The following is a 13,196-nucleotide window of genomic DNA, read 5'->3' on the forward strand; positions in this document are numbered from 1 at the left end:
GAAGTGAACTTGGGATTCTTTTCAATGTGTTATTTGTGTGTTGCAGGAGTATTTTTATTTTTGAATAACATATTTTCGAAATCTTTGATTGAAAATATTTTTTCATTTCACTGTCATTTTCTGTATATATTTATTATTTCAATGGGTGAAATTCATTTTGCCTACTAAACTATTTGTAGATTATCTAATTGATTGATGAGCCATTAGTATAGACAATTCAATTGATACGTATCAAATACAATAAGTTATTGAATCAATTGCTAAAGTAGTTTGACATATTACTTCAACTATGGTGGGTGAGTTAAAATATTTGAGTTATAATTGTTGGTATACCATTTTCTCGTATTCAAGATGCAAGTTTAAAATTTTGTTTTGATGTTTAAAACGTTTTTGGGCGTCGTATGATTTAAATAAACATTCAAAGTGTGTTTAGTTTAATTTACATTTGTGTATATCACGTCGGCTCCAACTATTTCGAATTTTAAGGATATAATCCTTCTTGTAAATATCTACAAACGGATCTTCCTCCTCCTTCGATCGTCAAATCAAATATCCACGATCAGAAATTTTGCTCCCCGTATAGATCGCACTAGATATCTAAACGAAATTTGCGCCGAGATTGGATCGCCGAAATTTTTGTAAGGGTGTCTACTCCTTCTTGTAAAGACAACTTATTTTTCTTGTGAGGAGAGAGATGAGATAAATTTTTGGTGCACAAAATTTTTGAAAAAATTAGTTTTCACCATAACTAATATTATTATTTAATTAGTAGATTCTAAATTTATTAATAAATAATTTTGACCTCATTAGAACCTCAATTGACGATCATACAACACCGATATGTCGACGGCACAAATCTCGTATATATAATGAAAAATGAAAATTTTGAAGGACCAAATTTTCTACCGATCTATTTTTGGCATCTATCAGTTTTGTGAACTCCTTCACTAAAACCGACAGTTTCACTCTACTCACTTAATTAGCAATTAAGCTAACTTCCGCATCTTCCGTTACATGAAATCAACTTATAAACTCATTTATAAGAAATTTGTTTGATCTCTATCAAACGACAATCGTCAAATTCAACTCCTTCAACTTGACTATCTCAACGAGAACACATAATCCAATACTTGTGTGACTCTCAATGGTTTAAAAATACAACTAATTGTGTGTTCACAACTTAATGTGATTCCGAATAACATTTATTATTACTCGAGCTAACCCTGATTAGCCTTATTCTTTTCATCAATCCCTTTATAATGAAAGTCAGAACTCAAGTCTGATTGTACCCATCAAATCATGGTAAGATCTTCTAGTTGTATCGGTTCATTATCCCCTAGGTATCATTGATAGTCATTTAAGAACCTTAAGTTATGGTTAGCGTACAGTACGGTCCATTCAACTCATATATCTCGATCGAATCTACAATCATTGTTACATCGAGAATCGTAAATGAATTCGATAACGATGTTTTTGAGTATTAACATTGACATGTTATGTGCAACTGACATGTCTTTCTCTGACTAAAGATTCCTTGCACTATTAACCCATCAGATCACATAGGATATTGTCACCCGTAGGTGAGTGGCAAATCCCCGGCTACAATGAATTTGCTTCTACGTATTTTGAAACTACACACAACCTCGTCACCTGACGACCCTTAATGGAGTAGGTAAACGGATCAAAGTGCATGTTAGTACGTAGAGCATCTACGTTGTCTCGGGTCAAAGGACTAATAGCATACAACAATAACAACAGATTATTTCACTTTATAAGTGATAACCAATTGAAAAGTTTGAGGGAGGGTTATTCGGTACATCACCAAATGATCAACACTTTGTATGAATAGATAGATATCTTCATACCCTTACCAATGAAACATGACGTTTACATCACATATGTTAATCTCAAACTCGAACGATCTTTCTCTTTATTTTAGGCTGCTGAATGAACTAAGAACCTGTTTAGAATGTACGGTACGGTTCCTAATAAGTTTCTTGATCTTACGTTGAGAGGTAGACCTCATGGTACTTACGATATATTTAATGATTTTATCTATGTAGCTTGCATGAGTATACAAATAAAATAATTATCATAATTTGATAAAATCAGAAAATACTATTAAAATAAATATTATTTTTATATTAAAATTAATAAAACTCAAATCACAATTTCACTTACGCTAACAATAATATCATTGTTGTATGAAATCGTTATTATGTTTTAAGCCCGGATTTGTTGTGCGCATATACATAGCTTGTAGAGAGCTCTATTATACAAGAAATTAGGAAATGGTAAAATCATAAAAGAAAGGGAAAAAAAAGCGTGGGGCTAAGAGGAAAGTGGGGAGTAGGAGATGATGATGCTGATATTGAAGCTGATGCTGAGGTCATAAGGTCATAATTTTATTTGACGCTAAAAGATAACAATAACAAAGACTTTCGCAATGATGAGTTGTTATAACATACCCCAATTTATCAAAAATCGTAGAGTTTACTGTCACAAATTTATTATAACATTCTTTTTAATATTAAAATTAATTATTTATGGATCCCACTCCTCAATCATCTTAAAAAATTTTAATATTAAATAAATATGTTTTACAATATTTAAATCATTATTATTCTAATTTTTAAAAATAATCTTACTTTTTAATAAAATAATTTTATTAATTTTAAAAAAATAATATTATTGTTATTTAAATATTTTTATTAAATAAAGTAGATGTTCGAAAAAAAATACTACGACAGAAGAATTATTTAAACAAGACATGAACACGATTTATTTAAAATTACAATATAATTAAAAAGTTAAAAAACATAAAAATAAAAAATCCAAAAAAAAAATGATTAATTTAAAATGTTTTAAAAAAATAAAAAATTCAAAAGAAACCTAAAAAAAATAAAAAAAGATTAAAAAAATAAGAGAGATGCGTTCATTCTCTCTCCTGTATGTGGACATTAGTGCCTATTCACAATGGAGAGAGGGTCCATTTAACACCATTGCGCATGTCCTAATAATAATAATAATAAATTTTGGGAACATCATTAAATATATGATACTAATATATGATTATCAAATGTTTCAGATCTAATACTAATAATCAATTTTTGAGTATCCAAACGTCAAGCATTGGTATTAATGAATCATGTCTATTCTCGGAAAAACATCGGTACAAAAAATTTAAAATATGGTGCAAATATATGATATTTGGTTATCAAATTTTTCATATACGATATTAATATATGATATTTGAGTACTCAAACAAGTATAACAAGTGTCTATATTAATATAGTTGTTCCAATTTTATACATAAAATATTATTTTTGTATCAGATCTAAAACAGTTGATACTCAAATATTATATATTAGTATCATATTTTCAATGTTGTACGAGTTTCATCTATGTAAAGTTTTAGGGCATAAAAAGTGCTGAATTTTTTTTTTATGTGAATCAAAGAGTGAATAATTTTTTTTATCTGATAGAGACTGAATACATATTCATATTTGAATTTGAGGATTTAAACACAAGTTGCCCTTAAATCAATCATATTCCCCAATTAAGACTTTGCCCATGCCACAAGTCCAAAATCGTGGCCCGCCATCTCTCTCGGGCCCATTTTCTTTCATTGCCCTGTGTGCATATTAAAAGTATCTTGATTCTTGATCAATCATTCAATTATAATAAAGTAGACATTTTTCAAAATAAGAATAAGATGAAATATTCAAATTTTTATTTCTATGTACGTGTTTTCATACCTCTTAATTCCATAATATATCAATAAAACTGTAACATTTTCCTTAGGATTTCGGTTTTTTCACCAATAAAATTAAGGTCGTGGAATTATCAATCATCAATAAAAATCAAAAAGGGCAAATAAAAATCAGACATTTAAGTGAGACAGAGCTTGTAGCCCAGTGATCTCACCCTCTGCCGGAATAGCCGGTTTCCTCGGGTTCGATCCCCCCTCCCCGCGTGAGTTGTAATAAAAAAAAAATCAGACATTTAAGTTTGTTTATAAAAACTTCATCCATTTTAGGTTGAAGCAATCAAAATCCAATCCGATTATTTATTGCAATTCCAGTCATATGGTTAAGTTCTCATGTAAGAACAAAACACTCTTGCATCGATCCACATGGTCGATTAAGTTACATGAATCGACTTCGATTATATTACGAATTAATCAAACGTAAAAACACCAATTCTTGGTGTATACTATTTATGTTGGAACTGTTTTCTTGCATCAGCGGAAATTTAAATTTTTGTTTTGATTTTCAAAACGTTACTTGAGTGTAGTATGATTTAAAACATTCATAGGGTGTTTTAGATTTGATTTACCTTTGTGTTTAAGAACACTTGCTCTAACTATCCTAGTGTTTAGGCTGTAATAGATCTTCTTGTAAATCTTATGAACTTTCTTCAGTATTCTAATTAGATCCATGATCAGAAACTATGTTATTCGTGTAGATCGTACTAGAGATCTAAACGAAATTTACGTCGAAATTTGATCGCTGGGAATTTCAGAAATTTGAAGGCGTCGGGGCAGCGACGCAAAGATAGTGCCGAAAATTTTCCTCCAAATATAGGTGGTGGCCAAAATCTTATGTGAGGGGGAAGGAGGGAGATAGAAATTTTGTGGACAAATTTTTTGTGTAAAAATTATATATGTTATTCAACTATTGAATACACATATATTAAAAGTCTTTTCCCGATTTAATCAAGAGTATCAATTTTTCAGGATAATATTATTCACAATTCAAAAATTATCACGTATTTATTTTCTACTCTTGATGATATAATGTGTAATTAAATTATTATCAAATTTTGATAATACAATATATATATAGGTACATATGTCATATACACACATATATAAGCTTTAAATTAAATACATTTTATTTAATTAGTAAATTAATTAATTAATATATTCTAGATTCTTCTAAAATGTTCCATGCGAATTTTGCACTTAGTAATTACGACTACTAATTCATTATTTAATTATTATATTTTAAATTTAATAAATAAATAATTGTGAACTCATTATAACTCCGATCGACGATCAGACAGTGTCGATGTGTCGGGTACAAATCTCATTCATATGATAAAAATTGAAAATTTCGAATGACAAATTTTCTACTGATCCATTTTTTATAGTTGCCAATTTTGTGAACTCTTTTACTAAAACATACAATTCCACTATCATCACTTAATTAGCTGTTAAGCTAAATTCCACAACTTACATTACATAGAATCAACTCATAAACTCTTTTATAAGCAATTTTTTTTTTATCTCCGTCAAATTTTAATCGTCAAATTCAACTCCTTGAACTTGACTATCTCAACGAGAACATAGAATCCAATACTTGCCTGACCCTTAATGGTTTAATGATACAAATAACTGTGGATTCATAATTTCATGTGATTTAGAATAATATTTATTCTTATTAGGGCTTTCCCTAAATAGCCTCATTATTTCTCCAACCCTTGATCAATGACGTCAGAGCTCAAGTCTGAATGCACCCATCAGATCATGGCAAAAAAGTCTAATAGCATCGTCCCATGATCCCTTAGATATCACTGATAGTGCATGCAAGAACCTTAATTAATGGTTAATGTACAGTACGGTCCCTTCAACTCATATATCTCTATCAAATCTGCAACTATTAGTATATCGAGAATTGCAAATGAATTCGATAATGATGTGATATATCTTTAAGTAATAATAATATCATCGTATGTTCAATTAGGAAAACACATTTCCTAAAGCTCGATATAAATTTTGGATCTTATCCAAAATGAAAGATTTTATTTTTGAAAATTTATCTCATAATTTTAAAATCTCGTGTCATGTTTGTTTGTATGTTTGCCAGATTAATGCAACTCTTGTTATTATATTAATAATAACACACATACTGATCATATAATCATATGCAATATAATAATAAAAGATGATCGATATCCGATAGTTAATTAATCTATATGAGCCAAATATGGATCCAAGTCCAAAACCTAAATAAATGCAGGGATGCAGATGCAATATTATATTAGCTTTCTGTAGCGCCCTTACTAATGCCACTTTTAAACAAACTAATTATGAGCATGCAAAATTTAAACTTGATAACAACAATTAAATAGCGAAAACAAAATAACTTTATCATCTTACGACCCAAATAAAAACAGAACAATAATCTTTGTCTTAAACGTTAATACAACCATATCAAAAAATATAATGCTGCATGAGAATAGATAAACCAAATATAACCTCCACTGGATCACCACCGAAAACCCAACTGATCTAGCCACTGCTCTGGCTGTCCGAACCATCCCACCTAAGACCTGCCCGGTGAAATGGGGTGCCCAAGATGAAAACAAGTACGTGAGTGACAATCGCCGATTACGAGAATGTACGAGTATACAAACTGATATGATGCATGCAAAATGCAATATGCTTGAATATCAAATATCAAGTCAAGAACCACATGCTCAGCCTAGAGCCGCCACACTCATCATCAAGACGTGGACCTACAATGTCCAGGGTCATTAGAGTCCGCAGGTCTCGTCGAACACTGTAGCTCTCGATGCCCAACAATCCACAATACAGAACAGGGCTGAGCAGCCCTAATAAACCAGGTATATCAAAAGATATCAGGTCCAACATGATATGCATGCATAATATGTCAAAGCAATAAATAATATACTATGCAACAGATAAATATGCAGCATATAAGTATGTCTATTACGCTTGGATATCTCACTCAGTACATCAGGCACCTCACTAAAAAAATCTGACAGAAAGTTTACTCGTCTAAACCTAAACAAAATCAACAAAATTAAATCATTATCAAGCCAGATCCTAAATTATCAAACATGCTTCAAAGTTTTTCCCAATGATCCTTAAATCACTATTTAAGGCAGATTATACATGCTTCCGTTGTCAGCTCACTGATGATATCTCGATCTGTGTCCCGGTTCACTGACCCCTCCTCGAGACGACACTAGCTCTGAAACTTTCCGACACTAAACTGTCCTAAAAACTGGCTAGAAAACCTAAGGTCTAAGGCTAGAACTCGAGAGAGAGTAGCTGAAGAAAGCGGTGTAGGAAACAAATGAAATCAGTTTACATTTATAGGCTACATCCGGACTAGTTCAGAATATCCGAATAAATATTATCTTACACGTGTTAGAATCTCATTCGTCTGATTGGATTTCTAGAGATAATGTAATCTGACTTAGATTGAGTTGTCCATTTTAAATTCGATGGATCCCAATAGGTTGATCTAGAATTATCGATTCTTTAATAATGCTTAATTAACAACATTTTAATAATTTCTTAATCAGTACTTCATTCAAAATAAAGATTCGGGTCATTACATCCTCCCCTCCTTACAAATATTTCGTCCTCAAAATCAGAACTGAAGTACAATACAACTGAATAAAATACAACTCATGATTACAAAGATACAACTCATACAACTGTGGACACTCTGAGCGCATACGACTCTCTAATTCCCAAGTCGCCTCTACAGTACCTCGGCGTTGTCATTGCACTAGAACAAGTGGAATGATCTTTTTTCTGAGTTTTTTCTCTTTTCTACCCATGATTAAAAGCGCCTGCTTGACATAAGTCAAGTCTTCTTCAAATTGAACATATGTTGGATCAAGAACTTACGATTCATCTACTACATATCATCGTATCAACGATACATGAAAGATATTATGAATGTTGGACATATACGGTGGTAAAGCCAAGCAATACGCCAAATTTCCAACACATTCCAAGATCTTGAAAGGTCCGATGAATCTTGAACCTAATTTTCCCTTGATTCCAAATCTCATCACTCTGCAGAATGGTGAAACTTTAAGGAAACTTTTTCTCTGATTGAAACTGTAGGGGTCTACGCTTGGTATTCGCGTAACTCGATTGATGATCTTGTGCAATTATAATTCTCTTCTTGATCAGTTCCACTTGGTCAATCTCTTGTTGCATTAATTCAGGTCCTTGCACTTGTCATTCTCCTACTTCGTCCCAAAACAATGGAGTATACCATACAATGCTTCGAACAGAGACAAACAGATATTGATGTGGTAGCTATTGTTATATACAAACTCCACAAGTGGCAGATGATCATGCCATGCTGGTCCAAAATCCATAGTACAAGCACGCAACATGTCCTCGATTGTCTGAATAGTTTCTCAGATTGACCACCGGTCTCTGGATAATAGGCAGTACTCATACTCAATGTCGTTCCCAACGCTTTTGAAAACTTCCCCAGAACCTTGAGGTAAATATTGGGTCTCTGTCACTGACTATACTTGTTGGCACATCATGATATTTAAGAATCTATTGGATGTATAGTATTGCTATGCTATCGAAAATATATTCTCAACTATACGGAATGAAATGTGCTGACTTATTCAGTTGGTCTACAACAACCCAAATGGCATCACAATTCTTATACGACAACGGCAAGTGGGTGACAAAATCTATCGTCACATGCTCCCACTTCCATTCAGGGATAAGAAGATTCTGAATTAATCTTCCTGGTCATTGATCTTCAGCTTTCACTTGCTGACAAACCAAAGACTTGGTTACAAACTAGTAAACACTTTCCTTCATACCTCTTCACTAAAACCTAATCTTCAAATCCTTATACATTTTCATGCTTCAAGGGTGGTTACTCATCTTACTATTATGGGCTTGAGATAAAATATCGTATCTTAATTTAGAATCTTTTGGAACTATGATTCTCCCCGACAGACACAAGGTTCCATCTGTTTGAAACGCAAATCCGATTGTGTTGTCTCTGTTAGCTAACGTTGCTAACTTTTTCACCTTCGGGTCAGAAAACTGAACTTCTCTGATTTTGGCATACAACGCCAGTTCAGATAAAATGCTCGTTACTTGAATGTTTTTTATTCCTTTCTTATGACTGAAGTGAAATCACAGAGAACAAAAAATCTTGGATTACACTTGAGATGAAACTTGTCTGATGTGCAGATAATCTCACATTGCGACTACGAGCATCAGCTGTAAGATTCGCCAATCCTGGATGATACTTGATTTCGCAATCATAATCCTTTAACAAATCCATCCATTTCTTTGGCTAATATTTAACTCTGCTTGAGTGAAGATATACTTCAAGCTCTTGTGATCCATAAAAATCTCAAATCTCTCTCTGGAGAGATAATGTCACCAAATTTTCGAAGCGAACACAATCGGTGCCAATTCCAGATCATGAACTTGATAATTCTCTGCACGCTTCTTCAACTATCTGGATGCATATGCAATCACAAGACTATTCTGGGTTAAAACACATCCAAGTCCTTCAAGTGATGCATTAGTGCACACAATGTACCCTCCTGATCCAGATGACAGAGCTAAAACTAGTGCAGTTGTCAAACGTTGACGCAGTCCATTGAAACTATTTTAACAATAACGTGTCCATTCGAACTGCACATTCTTACACGTCAGCTGTGTCAATGGTTTGGAAATCCGAGAAAATCTTGAGATGAATCTCCGGTAATAACCTAGCAAACCTAGAAAAATTCTTATCTCTTAAGATGATTCCTGTCGTGCCCAACTGAACACTACTTCGATCTTGCTAGGATCCACTGATATCCCATATTTGGATATAACATGTCCCAAGAAGACAACTCTGTCAAGCCAAAACTCGCAATTGTTCAACTTAGCATACAATTGATGATTCCTTAAGGTTAACAACAAAATCCTTAAATGTTGTGCATGTTCTTTAAGGCTACGAGAGTATACTAGTATGTCATTAATGAAGATAATGAAGAACTTGTCAAGATAATCCTTGAATACTCGGTTCATCAAATCCATAATATTGACGCAGTTCCTACGTGTCTTTTCATCATGATCTTGATGACTTCTTCCATCACGATCTCTACAACGACGTTTTTTCCAGCCTCATCGTCGCCATAATGGCAATGCCCGACACTTTTTTTACTGTTTCCATCTCCTGACATCTGAAAGGAAACCAAAATTAACCTCTAAAAATTCGAAACAGAATTACTAATGTTCCAAAAATCTTTGCATGCTCTGATATCACTAAATATAGTGTCTTTACCCGAGCCACTACTAACCTGCCTAATAAGCATGCAAAATTTAAATTTAATAACAACAACTAAACAACGGAAACCAAATAATTTAATCATCTTATAACCCAAACGAAAACAGAACAATAATATCTGCCTTAATCGTTAATACAACCATATTGAAAAACATAATACTACACGAGAATACAATAAACCAAATAAAACCTCCATTGGATTACCGCCGAAAACCCAACTGCTCTAGCCACTGCCTTAGCCGTCTGAACCGTCCAACCTAAGAAATGTCCCATGGAATGGGGTGCCAAAGATGAAAACAAGGACGTGAGCGACAATCGCCCAATACGAGAATGTACGAGTATACAAACTGATATGATGCATGCGAAATGCAATATGCTCGGATATCAATAATCAAGTCAAGAATCTCATGCTCAGTCTAGAGGCGCCTAAGTGTGTAATCTCTGATCTGTCCTAAGCATGTCTTGGCTCTTGCACTCATCATCAAGATGCAGACCTACAATTTCTAGGGTCATTAGAGCCCGCAGGTCCTATTGGACACTATAGCTCTCGATGCCCAATCGTCCACAATACAGAACAGGTCTGAGCGTCCCCAACAAATGAGTTATATCTCAAAAGATATCAGTCCCAACATGATATGTCATGCATAATATGCCAAAGTAGTAAAACATATATCTTTCAAAAGATAAATATGCAGCATATAAGTGTGTATACTACGCTTGGATATCTCAGTTAGTACATCACGTACCTCACTAAAAAAATCTGACAGAAAGATTACTCGTCTGAACCTAGACAATACCAACATAATGAAATCAATATCAAGCCAGATCCTGAATTACCAAACATGCTTCAAAGTTCTTTCTAATGATCCTTAAATCACTATTTAAGGCTTTAGGATTATACCTATGTCCGTCATCAGCCCGCTGATGATCGAGCCTGGTTCACCGACCCCTCCTCAAGATGACACTAGCTCTGGAACTTCCCGACACTAAACTGCCCTAAAAACTGTTTAGAAAAACCTAAGGTATAAGACTAGAACTCGAGAGAGAGTAGCTGAAGGAAGCGATGTAGGAAACAAATGAAATCAGCTTCCATTTATAGGTTGCATCCGACTAGTTCAGAAGATTCGAATCAATCTTATCTGTCACGTGTTAGAATCTTATTCGCCTGGTTAAATTTCTCGGGATAATGTAATCTGACTTAGATTGGGTTTTCCATTTTAAATTCGGTAGATCTCAACAAGTTGATCCATAATTATAAATTCCTTAATAATACTTAATTAACAACCTTTTAATCATCTCTTAATTATTACTTCATTCAAAATAAGGATTCGAGTAATTACACTTTCATTATTTTACATGTCTTCGATCTTCGAAACTTTTGAGAATCTAGACCCACTATCTTCAAATCTTGAGTTCCCACTAAATCTAATATTTACATTAAATTTTCATTACACATTGAGATACAAATTTAAAGGGGTGAGAACGGGCCATAAACAAGACTCACTTTAAATAATTATCAAATAATAAAAAAAACAATATGTAAAATATCCTAACATACACCTAACAAATTGATAATGACTCTCGATCATTATTTTTTCCATATAATATCAAATATTATATTAAAACCATAATATCAAATATTATCAACAAATCATTTATCTTATAACTTTATCACTGAGTGTCATAATTAAAAATAAATTAATAAGTTAAATAAACACATTTATCTAACTTCGATTAATTCATTAATAATTAAATTTTTTGTATAACACTTTTTACTATAAATAATTAAAATATAATTCTAATTATTCATTTTGTAAGAAAACTTCATAATTTTATCAAAATTTATTTTCATAGGTTAATTTAATCAAATTTACATAAAATATCAATTTGATCCAAAAAATTTGAAAAATCATAAATTGCCTGATGCCTTCAAAAGAGACCACGTGGGGGCAGGGATGTTCCTGACCATCTCAGGTACCCTGTCTATGCATTTTCTACACAAACTCGAACAATTCGGACAGCACCACGAGAGTAGGGTTGCGCAGACCTGCTTGCCTGACTAATTGTTTTTAAATATAAACAGGGCAGGCAACAGGGCAGCGATGCCAAAAACTATTCTTGGCGGCACTACCCGGAACTATTCCGTGTTGAGAATATTTTTTTGGAAAATTTTTTTAGGGCTTCAATTTTCTGGAATTTCAAGCGCTGTTAAAAATAAATTACTTAACATGATTTAAACAATAATAATTAATCAAACGATTGATAAAACTAGCTATGATATTACTGTTGGTGAACGGTTTTATCGTACTCAAGCAGCAGCATAAGTTTAATTAATAATTTTTTTTTTTACATTCAAAGCATTACTTGAGTGTCGTATAATTTAAACAATTCATATGATGTTTAGATTTGATTTACCTTTGCATTTAATAACGTTGGCTCCAACTATTCTGATGTTTAGGCAGTAATAGCTCTTCTTGAAATCCCTACGAACTTTCTTCAGTCTCCCTATGAGATCTACGAACAGAAACTTTGTTCCTCATATGGATCGCTCTAGAATTCTAAATGAAAAATTTGCGTCGAGATTGGATCGTTAGAATTTCAGAAATGGAGCGCGAGCGGTGATGCAGCTGCGTTGGGGAGGCACCGTGGTGGAAGGATGGTGGCTGAAAATTTTCCTCCAAATATATGTGGTGGCTGAAATCTTATGTAAAGTATCTTCCTGATCTAATCAGGAGTCTCAATTTTTCAGGATATTGTTTTTCACATTTCAAAGATTCTTATGTATGTATTTTCTACTCTTGAAAATACCATGTATTAATTTAATTATTATCAAATTTTGATAATACAATACACACACACACACAAATAAATGATTTAAATTAAATAACTTTTATTTAATTACTCAATTAATTAATTAATATATTCTAGACTCTTCTAGAATGTTTCATGAGAATTTTTCACTTAGTAGTCACTACTAGTAATTCATAATTTAATTATAATATTCTAAATTTACTAAATAAATAATATTGAAATCATTATAACCCAATCGAAGATCAGACGGTGCCGATGTGTCGATGATACAAATCTCGTTCATATAAAGAAATT

This window comes from Primulina huaijiensis, chromosome 14, assembly GCF_012295235.1.
Source record: "Primulina huaijiensis isolate GDHJ02 chromosome 14, ASM1229523v2, whole genome shotgun sequence".
NCBI classification, from domain to species: domain Eukaryota; kingdom Viridiplantae; phylum Streptophyta; class Magnoliopsida; order Lamiales; family Gesneriaceae; genus Primulina; species Primulina huaijiensis.